This window comes from Elephas maximus, chromosome 4 (assembly GCF_024166365.1).
Source record: "Elephas maximus indicus isolate mEleMax1 chromosome 4, mEleMax1 primary haplotype, whole genome shotgun sequence".
Classification (NCBI taxonomy): Eukaryota; Metazoa; Chordata; class Mammalia; order Proboscidea; family Elephantidae; genus Elephas; species Elephas maximus.
This window is the reverse complement of record NC_064822.1, coordinates 54,339,567-54,352,205: the sequence shown is the minus strand read 5'-3', so window position 1 is coordinate 54,352,205 and position 12,639 is coordinate 54,339,567. Positions and strand designations below refer to the sequence as shown.

At 40.2% G+C, this 12,639-nt stretch overlaps 1 pseudogene; it reads right to left on the bottom strand.

Moving 5' to 3' along the window:
• Nucleotides 1-12,639, bottom strand: part of LOC126076225 (prostaglandin-E(2) 9-reductase-like) — a 53,616-nt pseudogene that overhangs the window by 19,180 nt on the left and 21,797 nt on the right.

Below are 12,639 nucleotides of genomic sequence, written 5' to 3'. Positions count from 1 at the left end.
ATTTCATAAAAGACCAAAATGATTGAGAATAGCCAAGACTTTCTTAAAGAAGGAGTGAGGGAAATCCATACCATTCTGGATAGCAAGTTCTCTTCTTCGTTTTTATTAAGACAGTATAGAGTAGTAAGTAGGTCAACTGAATAGAGGAAAGGAGCCAGACACAGACTTAGGGACATTTGATTTAAGATTAAAGTTGGCAATGAAAATCTTTGGTCAAATATAGACATTTAAATAATTGGTTCTGGGATGTTGAACATCCATTTTAATAATATACATATAGATTTGCACTCTTATTTCACATAGTACTAAAAAATCAATTCCAAGTGAATTACAGACCCAAATTTGGAAGGAAAAACTTTTAACTCTTTGCAAGAAAATATGGAAGAGTATAGTAAAGATCTCAATGTAGGAATAGACACAACAATCATCTGCTACAAAGGAAAGGTATGATGAACTTGACTACATTAAGATTAAGAAAGTTTGTTTATGAAAAAATACCCTAACAAGAAAGAAAAAAGAAGGCATGAAATACAAGACATTCAACAAATGTAAGTGTGACAAATGATTATTATCCAGAATATATAAATATGCCAGATTGATTATAAAAACACCTCTCAATTCTTTACACCTTCCTATATCCACACCCTTTGCAATGTGACTGTGCAGTTCTTCCCCTTAAGGTGGTATCTCTTTGCCCATCCATTAAATCTGGCCTAGACTTGTTTTGGCCAGTAGAATTTGTCAGAAGCATTGATGTGCCAGTTCTGAGCCTAGAACTGAAAAGGCTTAGCATGCATCCACTCACTCTTTTTAAAACTTGCCACTGTAAGTTGACGAATCCTGGGCTAGTCAGCTAAAGAATGAAAACTACGTGGAGGAGAGTTGAGGCACAAGGGAAAACAGCCCAGTCAGCTCCAGGGGCAGAGCTGCCTCATTCCTGCTCTTGAGTGTAAACAGAAGAGAGAGTCCAGTCTAGAAGAAGAACTGTTCAGCTCTAAGTTGTCAATCCAAGAGTCATGAGTGAAGTTGTTTCTGTATTACTTTCTAAGTTTTAGGCTGCTTTATTATGCTGCTCTAGCTAATAATTCAATAAATATCCCCTACAAGTAAGTAAAAAGATAGACAACTAAAAAAATTAGCAAAAGACTTGAACAGGCACTTTAAAAAGAGGCACTTGTGGTGAATAAATACATGCAAATCAAACTACATTAATATCAGGGCAATGAAAAGTAAAATCAGATTGAGGGGCTCTTAGACATCCTCCAAATTAGCAAGAAGGTGAAAGGCTAACAATGTCAAGCGCTGGCTAAAATATGCAACAAGGCAGACTATCTTATATGGTTCATAGGAGTATAAGTAGGTAAAATCATTCTGGAAAGAGTTTGATATCAGCAAATACATGTCTCAGGAAAGGTGTGTGCCAGGGTTTTATCCTTTCACCAGTTATTCAATCTGTACTCTCATTAACAACTTGGGTTATGCAGATGACAGAATCTTGCTTGCTGAAAGAGGACTTGAAACACTTGCTGATGAAGATCAAAGAACACAGCCTTTAGGATGGTTTACACCTCAACATAAAGAAAACAAAAATCCTCACAACTGGACCAATAAGCAACATCATGATAAACAGAGAAAAGATTGAAGTTGTCAAGGATTTCATCTTACAACTTGGCTCTGCAATCAACACCCATGGAAGCAGCAGTCAAGAAATCCAAACACGCATTGCATTGGGCAAATCTGCTACAAAAGATCTACTTAAAGTGTTAAAAAGCAAAGATGTCACTTTAAGGACTAAGGTGCACCTGACCCAAGCCATGGTGTTTTCAATTGCCTCATATGCGTATGAATGGTGGACAATGAATAAGGAAGACCTAAGAAGAATTGATGCCTTCGAATTATGGTGCTGGTGAAGAATAGTGAATATACCCTGGGCTGCAAAAAGAATGAACATATCCGTCTTGGAAGAAGTACAGTCAGAATGCTCATTAGAAGCTAAGATGGTGAGACTTTGTCTCACATATTTTGGACATGTTATCAGGAGGGACCAGTCCCTGTAGAAGGACATCATCCTTTGTAAAGTGTAGAGAGTGGAAGGAAAAAGAGGAAGACCCTCGACGAAATGGATTGACACACTGGCTGTAACAATGGGCTGAAGGCATAACAATTGTGAGGAGAGCGCAGGACCAAGCAGTGTTTCTTTCCCTTGTACCTAAGGTCATTACAAGTTGTAACTGACTCAACAGCACCTAATAACACCAACAATAAATGTGAACCTACTAGCTCCTATTACCGATCAGTTTCATTCCTATATCTAGGAATATATCCTACGGATGCTTTGCTATGTGTACACCAGCACCCATGTATAAGAATGTCCCTAGCACGATTATTCAAACGGCAAAAACAAACAAGCAATCTTCAAACAACACAAATGCCCTGAACAGTAGTTGGATAAATAATTACATAGTCACAAAATGTAATACTCTGCAGAAGTGAAAATGAATAAACTACAGCTGCATGCATCACGTGAATGAATCTCACAAACTTAACATTGGCCAAATGAAGTAAATGAGAAATGCAGTGTGATTCTACTTACATAATGTTTTTTTTTTTAATTAATTTTTATTAAGCTTCAAGTGAACATTTACCATTCCAATCAGTCTGTCACATGTAGGTTTACATACATCTTACTCCCTTCTCCCACTTGCTCTCCCCCTATTGAGTCAGCCCTTACAGTCTCTCGTTTCGTGCCAATTTTGCCATCTTCCCTCTCTCTCTATCTTCCCATCCCCCCTCCAGTCAAGAGTTGCCAACACATTCTCCCGTGTCCACCTGATTTAATTAGCTCACTCTTCATCAGTATCTCTCTCCCCCCCACTGACCAGTCCTTTTCATGCCTGATGAGTTGTCTTCGGGGATGGTTCCTGTCCCGTGCCATCAGAAGGTCTGGGAAGCATTGTCTCTGGGATTCCTCTAGTTGCATTCATATCATTAGGTATGGTCTTTTTATGAGAATTTGGGGTCTGTATCCCACTGATCTCCTGCTCCCTCAGGAGTTGTCCGTTGTGCTCCCTAGCAGGGCAGACATCAATCGTGGCCGGGCACCAACTAGTTCTTCTGGTCTCAGGATAACGTAGGTCTCTGGTTCATGTGGCCCTTTCTGTCTCTTGGGTTCTTAGTTGTCGTGTGGCCTTGGTGTTCTTCCTTTGCCTTTGCTCCAGGTGGGTTGAGACCAATTGATGCATCTTAGATGGCCGCTTGTTGGCATTTAGGACCCCAGGCACCACAATTCAAAGTGGGATGCAGAATGTTTTCATAATAGAATTATTTTGCCCGTTGACTTAGAAGTCTCCTCAAACCATGTTCCCCAGACCCCAGCCCCTGCTCCGCTGGCCTTTGAAGCTTTCATTTTATCCCTGAAACCTCTTTGCTTTTAGTCCAGTCCAATTCGGCTGACCTTCCTTGTATTGAGTGTGGTCTTTCCCTTCACCCAAAGCAGTTCTTATCTACTGATTGATCAATAAAAAACCCTCTCCCTCCCTCCCCCCTTTGTAACCACAAAAGTATGTGTTCTTCTCCGTTTTTTCTATTTCTCAAGATCTTATAATAGTGGTCTTATACCATACTTGTCCTTTTGCCTCTCATTTCGCTCAGTATAATGCCTTCCAGATTCCTCCATGTTATGAAATGTTTCAGAGATTCGTCACTGTTCTTTATCGATGCGTAGTATTCCATTGTGTGAATATACCACAATTTATTTACCCATTCATCCGTTGACGGACATCTTGGTTGCTTCCAGCTTTTTGCTATTGTAAACAGAGCTGCAATAAACATGGGTGTGCATATGTCTGTTTGTGTGAAGGCTCTTGTATCTCTAGGGTATATTCCGAGGAGTGGGATTTCTGGGTTGTATGGTAGTTCTATTTCTAACTGTTTAAGATAACGCCAGATGGATTTCCAAAGTGGTTGTACCATTTTACAATCCCACCAGCAGTGTATAAGAGTTCCAATCTCTCCGCAGCCTCTCCAACATTTATTATTTTGTGTTTTTTGGATTAATGCCAGTCTAGTTGGTGTGAGATGGAATCTCATCGTAGTTTTAATTTGCATTTCTCTAATGGCTAATGATCGGGAGCATTTTCTCATGTATCTGTTGGCTGCCTGAATATCTTCTTTAGTGAAATGTGTGTTCATATCCTTTGCCCACTTCTTGATTGGGTTGTTTGTCTTTTTGTGGTTGAGTTTTGACAGAATCATATAGAATTTAGAGATCAGGCGCTGGTCTGAGATGTCATAGCTGAATATTCTTTCCCAGTCTGTAGGTGGTCTTTTTACTCTTTTGGTGAAGTCTTTAGATGAGCATAGGTGTTTGATTTTTAGGAGCTCCCAGTTATCTGGTTTCTCTTCGTCATTTTTGGTAATGTTTTGTATTCTGTTTATGCCCTGTATTAGGGCTCCTAGGGTTGTCCCTATTTTTTCTTCCATGATGTTTATCGTTTTAGTCTATGTGTTTAGGTCTTTGATCCACTTGGAGTTAGTTTTTGTGCATGGTGTGAGGTATGGGTCCTGTTTCATTCTTTTCCAAATGGATATCCAGTTATGCCAGCACCATTTGTTAAAAAGACTATCATTTCCCCAATTGACTGGCACTGGTCCTTTGTCAAATATCAGCTGCTCATACATGGATGGATTTATATCTGGGTTCTCAATTCTGTTCCATTGGTCTATGTGCCTGCTGTTGTACCAGTACCAGGCTGTTTTGACTACTGTAGCTGTATAATAGGTTCTGAAATCAGGTAGAGTGAGGCCTCCCACTTTCTTCTTCTTTTTCAGTAATGCTTTGCTTATCCGGGGGTTCTTTCCCTTCCATATGAAATTAGTGATTTGTTTCTCTATCCTCTTAAAATATGACATTGGTATTTGGATTGGAAGTGCATTATATGTATAGATGGCTTTTGGTAGAATAGACATTTTTACTATGTTAAGTCTTCCTATCCATGAGCAGGGTATGTTTTTCCACTTAAGTATGTCCTTTTGAATTTCTTGTAGCAGAGTTTTATAGTTTTCTTTGTATAGGTCTTTTACATCCTTGGTAAGATTTATTCCTAAGTATTTCATCTTCTTGGGGGCTACTGTGAATGGTATTGATTTGGTTATTTCCTCTTCGGTGTTCTTTTTGTTGATGTAGAGGAATCCAAGTGATTTTTGTATGTTTATTTTATAACCTGAGACTCTGCCAAACTCTTCTATTAGTTTCAGTAGTTTTCTGGAGGATTCCTTAGGGTTTTCCATGTATACGATCATGTCATCTGCAAATAGTGATAGCTTTACTTCCTCCTTGCCAATCTGGATACCCTTTATTTCTTTGTCTAGCCTAATTGCCCTGGCTAGGACTTCAAGTACGATGTTGAATAAGAGTGGTGATAAAGGGCATCCTTGTCTGGTTCCCGTTCTCAGGGGAAATGCTTTCAGGTTCTCTCCATTTAGAGTGATATTGGCTGTTGGCTTTGCATAGATGCCCTTTATTATGTTGAGGAATTTTCCTTCAATTCCTATTTTGGTAAGAGTTTTTATCATAAATGGGTGTTGAACTTTGTCAAATGCCTTTTCTGCATCTATTGATAAGATCATGTGGTTTTCATCTTTTGTTTTATTTATGTGGTGGATTACATTATTGGTTTTTCTGATATTAAACCAGCCTTGCATACCTGGTATAAATCCCACTTGATCAGGGTGAATTATTTTTTTGATGTGTTGTTGGATTCTATTGGCTAGAATTTTGTTGAGGATTTTTGCATCTATGTTCATGAGGGATATAGGTCTAAAATTTTCTTTTTTTGTAATGTCTTTACCTGGTTTTGGTATCAGGGAGATGGTAGCTTCATAGAATGAGTTGGGTAGTATTCCGTCATTTTCTATGCATTGAAATACCTTCAGTAGTAGTGGTATTAAGGCTTCTCTGAAGGTTTGGTAGAACTCTGCAGTGAAGCCGTCTGGGCCAGGACTTTTTTTGTTGGAAGTTTTTTGATTACCGTTTCAATCTCTTTTTTTGTTATGGGTCTATTTAGTTGTTCTACTTCTGAATGTGTTAGTTTAGGTAGGTAGTATTTTTCCAAGAATTTATCCATTTCTTCTAGGTTTTCAAATTTGTTAGAGTACAATTTTATGTAGTAATCTGAAATGATTCTTTTAATTTCATTTGGTTCTGTTGTGATGTGGTCCTTCTCGTTTCTTATTCGGGTTATTTGTTTCCTTTCCTGCTTTTCTTTAGTCAGTCTGGCCAATGGTTTATCAATTTTGTTAATTTTTTCAAAAAACCAGCTTTTGGCTTTGTTAATTCTTTCAGTTGTTTTTCTGTTCTCTAATTCATTTAGTTCAGCTCTAATTTTTATTATTTGTTTTCTTCTGGTTCCTGATGGGTTCTTTTGTTGCTCACTTTCTATTTGTTCAAGTTGTCGGGACAGTTCTCTGATTTTGTCTCTTTCTTCTTTTTGTATGTGTGCATTTATCGATATAAATTGGCCTCTGAGCACTGCTTTTGCTGTGTCCCAGAGGTTTTGATAGGAAGTATTTTCATTCTCGTTGCTTTCTAAGAATTTCCTTATTCCCTCCTTGATGTCTTCTATAACCCAGTCTTTTTTCAGGAGGGTATTGTTCAGTTTCCAAGTATTTGATTTCTTTTCCCTAGTTTTTCTGTTACTGATTTCTAGCTTCATTGCCTTGTGGTCTGAGAAGATGCTTTGTAATATTTTGATGTTTTGGATTCTACCAAGATTTGTTTTGTGACCTAATATGTGGTCTATTCTAGAGAATGTTCCATGTGCACTAGAAAAAAGAGTATATTTTGCAGCAGTTGGGTGGAGAGTTCTGTATAAGTCTATGAGGTCAAGTTGGTTGATTGTTGTAAGTAGATCTTCCGTGTCTCTATTGAGCTTCTTACTGGATGTCCTGTCCTTCTCCAAAAGTGGTGTGTTGAAGTCCCCTACTATAAATGTGGAGGTGTCTATCTCGCTTTTCAATTCTGTTAAAATTTGATTTATGTATCTTGCAGCCCTGTCATTGGGTGCGTAAATATTTAATATGGTTATGTCTTCCTGATCAATTGTCCCTTTTATCATTATATAGTGTCCTTCTTTATCCTTTGTGGTGGATTTAAGTCTAAAGTCTATTTTGTCAGAAATTAATATTGCTACTCCTCTTCTTTTTTGCTTATTATTTGCTTGATATATTTTTTCCATCCTTTGAGTTTTTGTTTGTTTGTGTCTCTAAGTCTAAGGTGTGTCTCTTGTAGGCAGCATATAGATGGATCGTGTTTCTTTATCCAGTCCGTGACTCTCTGTCTCTTTATTGGTGCATTTAGTCCATTTACATTCAGCATAATTATAGATAAATAAGTTTTTAGTGCTGTCATTTTGATGCCTTTTCACGTGTGTTGTTGGCCTTTTCATTTTTCCATATACTTTTTTGTGCTGAGACGTTTTTCTTAGTAGATTGTGAGATCCTCATTTTCATAATGTTTAACTTTATGTTTGTTGAGTCATTACGTTTTTCTTGAGTTATGGAATTGATATTCCTTTTTGTGGTTACCTTATTAATTACCCCTATTTTTCTAAGTAAAAACCTAACTTGTATCGTTCTATATCGCCTTGTATCACTCTCCATCTGGCAGTTCATTGCCTCCTATATTTAGTCCCTCTTTTTGATTATTGTGATCGTTTATCTATTGATTTCCATGATTTCCTGTTGTGTGTATTATTTTGTTTATTTATTTGTTTTTTAGAATTAATCTTACTTTGTTTGTTTTTGTGCTTTCCCTATTTGAGTTGCGTTGATATCAGGACATTCTGTTTTGTGACCTTGTATTGTGCTGGTACCTGATATTATTGGTCATCAGGCCAAACAATCTCCTTAAGCATTTCTTGCAGTCTTGGTTTAGTTTTTGCAAATTCTCTAAACTTGTGTTTATCTGTAAATATCTTAATTTTGCCTTCATATTTCAGAGAGAGTTTTGCTGGATATATGATCCTTGGTTGGCAGTTTTTCTCCTTCAGTGCTCTGTATACGCCGTCCCATTCCCTTCTTGTTCGCATGGTTTCTGCTGAGTAGTCTGAACTTATTCTTATTGATTCTCCCTTGAAGGAAACCTTTCTTTTCTCCCTGGCTGCTTTTAAAATTTTCTGTTTGTCTTTGGTTTTGGCAAGTTTGATGATAATATGTCTTGGTGTTTTTCTTTTTGGATCAATCTTAAATGGGGTTTGATGAGCATCTTGGATAGATATCCTTTCGTCTTTCATGATGTCAGGGAAGTTTTGTGTCAGGAGTTCTTCAACTATTTTCTCTGTGTTTTCTGTCCCCCCTCCCTGTTCTGGGACTCCAATCACTCGCAAGTTATCCTTCTTGATAGAGTCCCACATGATTCTTAGGGTTTCTTCATTTTTTTAAATTCTTTTATCTGATTTTTTTTCAGCTATGTTGGTGTTGATTCCCTGGTCCTCCAGAAGTCCCAGTCTACATTCTAATTGGTTGAGTCTGCTCCTCTGACTTTCTATTGCATTGTCTAATTCTGTAATTTTATTGCTAATCTTTTGGATTTCTACATGCTGTCTCTCTATGGATTCTTGCAACTTATTAATTTTTCCACTATGTTCTTGAATAACCTTTTTGAGTTCTTCAACAGTTTTATCAGTGTGTTCCTTGGCTTTTTCTGCAGTTTGCCTTATTTCATTTGTGATGTCTTGAAGCATTCTGTAAATTAGTTTTTTATATTCTGTACCTGATAATTCCAGGATTGTATCTTCATTTGGGAAAGATTTTGATTCTTTTGTTTGGGGGGTTGGAGAAGCTGTCATGGTCTGTTTCTTTATGTGGTTTGATATGGACTGCTGTCTCCGAGCCATCACTGGGAAACTAGATTTTCCAGGTAATCAGCTGAAAAAAAATGCAGTCAGATCCCTATCGGAATTCTCCTTCTGGCTCAGGGTATTCGGATGTTAATGGAGCCGCCTGGGGAGGGTGGGGGAGGGATCAGAGAGCTAGGCGTGTAGCACCACAGAATATAGAGCTGATCCCCGCATTCATGCTCCGCCCCCGTCCGCCAGAATCCCGGCAGGACGGCTCCCCAGCTGGGACGCTACTCTCCCCTCTCCAAGATCAGTCACTTCCTGCCAGGGATTTCTCCCTCCGGTGCGCCACACCGCTCGCACGAACTGAGTGGGCGTGGCCCTCAAGAACAACTGGGCTCGCCCCCGGGGTGTATTCAGGGGAATGCGCTCACACCCCACCCGGTCTCGCCAAGATCCCAGCCGGACGGCTCCCCGGCTGGGACACTGCTCTCCCCGCTCCAAGACCAGTCACTTCCTCCCGTGGATTTCTCCCTCTGGTGCGCCGCACCGCTCGAGCGAACTGGGTGGATGTGGCCCTCACGAACGTCTGGGCGTCCCCCCCGGGTCGCTTTAGGGAAATATAGGTGATCCCCACGCTCGCGCCTCACCCGCCTCCCGCCAAACTCCCGGCGGTACGGCTCCCCGGCTGGGACGCTGCTCTCCCCGCTCCAAGATCAGTCACCGCCTCCCGGGTGCTTCTCCTGCCGGCTGCGCCACTACGCCGCCTGCGCCAACCAGCTAGACTCCCTCCCGGGATGGGTTCGGGGGGGTAGGGCTGGGCCCCTTTACTGTGCCGTCTGCCCCCCTGGGCTCTGCCCCAGCCCGGGCTCCGAAGGTCACTTGCCTGGTACGCTGGCTCTTAGTTCTGAAAACAATCGCTGTCTGCCCGTACTTGTTCATTCTCCATCTTTAAGTCTGTGTTTGTTGTTCAGAGTTCGTAGATTGTTATATATGTGATCAATTCACTTGTTTTTCCGAGTCTTTGTTGCAAGAGGGATCCGCGGTAGCGTCCACCTAGTCCGCCATCTTGGCCCCGCCTCTCTACATAATGTTTTATAACAGGTAGATTGAAAAGGATGTGAAGTGATATACCCTTAAGTAGCAAAACTGTAATAACAGCCAAAGGAACAATTGATTATTACAAGAGTTAGAAGAATGGACACCGACAGTGGAGGGAGATACAATCAGTGAGCTTCAGGTGGGCATGATGTGCTCTTTCATAACCTAAATGACCCTCAGGTGTTCAGTTTATTGTTATAGTTTTAACTAGAGTTATCATTTTATATACTCTTGTGTTTGTGAAACATTGTACATTTTAGAAAGGTGTGGCAAGCAAGATGGCTCAATTGACGCAATTCTCAAATTGACAGCACAAGCTTGACTTTGCAATTGTGCATCTTCTCAGATCAAAGTTAAAACTTGTGTCTCTGAAATCAACATTTAAGAGTAATATTATGCCAGTCTGTGTAGTTTGCTGCAATTTTTAAAGAGCATATATACCTTTATATGCGGGGAATATCTGGGAAACTGTACAGGAAAAGTAAAAAAGAGATTGGTATAGAGAAGAAGGCTGGGCGATTGGGTACTGAGGAATGGATTGGGAGACTTACTTTTCCCTTTTATCTTTTATGTAACATAAAATTTAAAAAGTTTTATACACCAGATAATAACATTTTTGTTGTCCCAGGAATGGGGTCTCTTTCTGCCTGCAGTCAGGGAGGAAGAGATTGTCATCAGGACCTTGGTCTTTGCAATTTAAAGGCCCTGTAGGTAAGATGGGATCATCCATTGCATCTGGTTAGGCGCACACGTATGGGGAGAGAGTGACTCAGAGCCGTCAACTGGTTCCTGGCAAAAGAATCCTAGAGTATTGGAGACTGAAAAATCGCCTAATACAACTACCTCTCTTTAAAAATGAAGAAAAGAATATGCCTCATGCAAGGGGTTGGGGGTAGGTAGGCAGGTGGGGCAGTTACAAATACATTGCAGTGAAAGCTAGAGGGAAAATCCCTGATTTCTGTCCAATTCTTTTCCATCCAGACATGCTGCCTCTCTGGTTGTTTTACAAGAAGGAGAAAAACCCTAGTTAATGCACATAAGGCATATGTGCATGGGAAACCAACATGCCCTAAGTTGCCTTGAGCCTTACAAAGAAGAACATCTGTGAAGGTTATAACTTAGGCGCCATGACACCGCAGCCTTGCTCATCACCTGCATGTTCTCTTTGATCCTCTTCTCATTGTAACTCTTGGCCAGGACCACGACCCCACGCTGTAGCTGATAGCAAAGGGCAATCAAGGCTGGGGTCCATTTGTGCTTTTTAGCCAGAGCACCAAGAACTGGATCATGCAAGAAAACGAGGGAGCTCTGGTCCATCCTGGATGGAAATGCAGAAATGCTGAACACATGAAGCTGAGTTTTCGGTTTGTCAGGAGTCTTCTAAAACTAAGGTGATCTCCTTTGGACGAATGGTTTTCCAGTTGTGGTCCCTGAACCAGCATCACCTGCATCACCTGGGAACTTGATAGAAATGCAAATTCTAGGGCTTCACCCAGATGTGTTGAACAGAGCTGAAGGGGATTCAGCATTCTGTGTTTCAAAAAGTCTTCCAGGCCATTCTGATGTTCTCTTGAGTTTGAAAGAAAGAGCCCTGGTTGCACAGTGGTTAAAGTGCTTAGCTGCTAATCAGAAGGCTGGTGGTTCTAAGCCACTCTTTGGGAGAAAGATGTGGCAGTCTGCTTCCCTGAAAATTTATAGCCTTGGAAACTCTATGGGGACAATTGTACTTGGTCCTGGAGGGTTGTAATAGTTGGAATCGATTGGATAGCAATAGGTTTAGTTTGGAAGCAATGGTCCTAGGTCCTTGAATTTCCCCTTTTACTTCTCATTGGGTGTTTTTCTTCTCTGGGTATAGCCCCAGAGGAAGGGGAATGAGAGTGGGAAGGCTTGGATAGTTTTTATTCTAATTTTTCTAAGATATTGGTGAAAACTGAGTAGGCCCCAAATGGGCACTATTCATTCTCATCCTTAATCATAGTGTGTAACATTTGCACAGAAGTTTCCAAATGTTTTCAGATAATAATTTGTTGCTATCCTCATAGACCTAGGAGTTAATTATTATTTTCCTGATTTTAGATATGACTGAAACTTATGGAAGACACTGCTTGAAACATGTTAATCAGTAAGAAAGTGTCACAATCATGACTTGAACTTATGTCTTTTGTCTCAGTTTTTAAATTATGTATAGATTTTAATGTAGACATGTATTATTCATGTGGAAACTACAAATTAGAGACACATATGCCAAGCCAGGAGAATTTGGCTGAATGCCTGGGTCTCACAGGACATAGTTTAATTTAATCAGTAACCTAGCCCTTAGAGGTAATGAACTAGGTCGCTTCTTTAGATTTAAGTGTAAACTAACAACCCGAGTCCTTAGCCCACATTCCAGACAAACAGACACCCAGCCCTGCTATCTGCAGCCCCTCAGGAGGCGTGGACCCCCTCCTCCACCTTTCCTTTACTGAAACACTGCAACATTAGTCTTTTAAAGTAAACTGACATTTCAGAGGAGAAAGGATCTCAAAGACTTGTAGTGAACCTCTAGGAAACGGGCTGAAACCACCTGCACTTCTGGGACTCTCTTTGTTCCTCTCTGACTACGTTAGCCCCAATGCTGCAGCATTTCTTTGGAACATGCAGATTAGTCTGTTTTATCCTCAAATCATTAATAGAATAATAAATCTTTAGTATTGTTTTT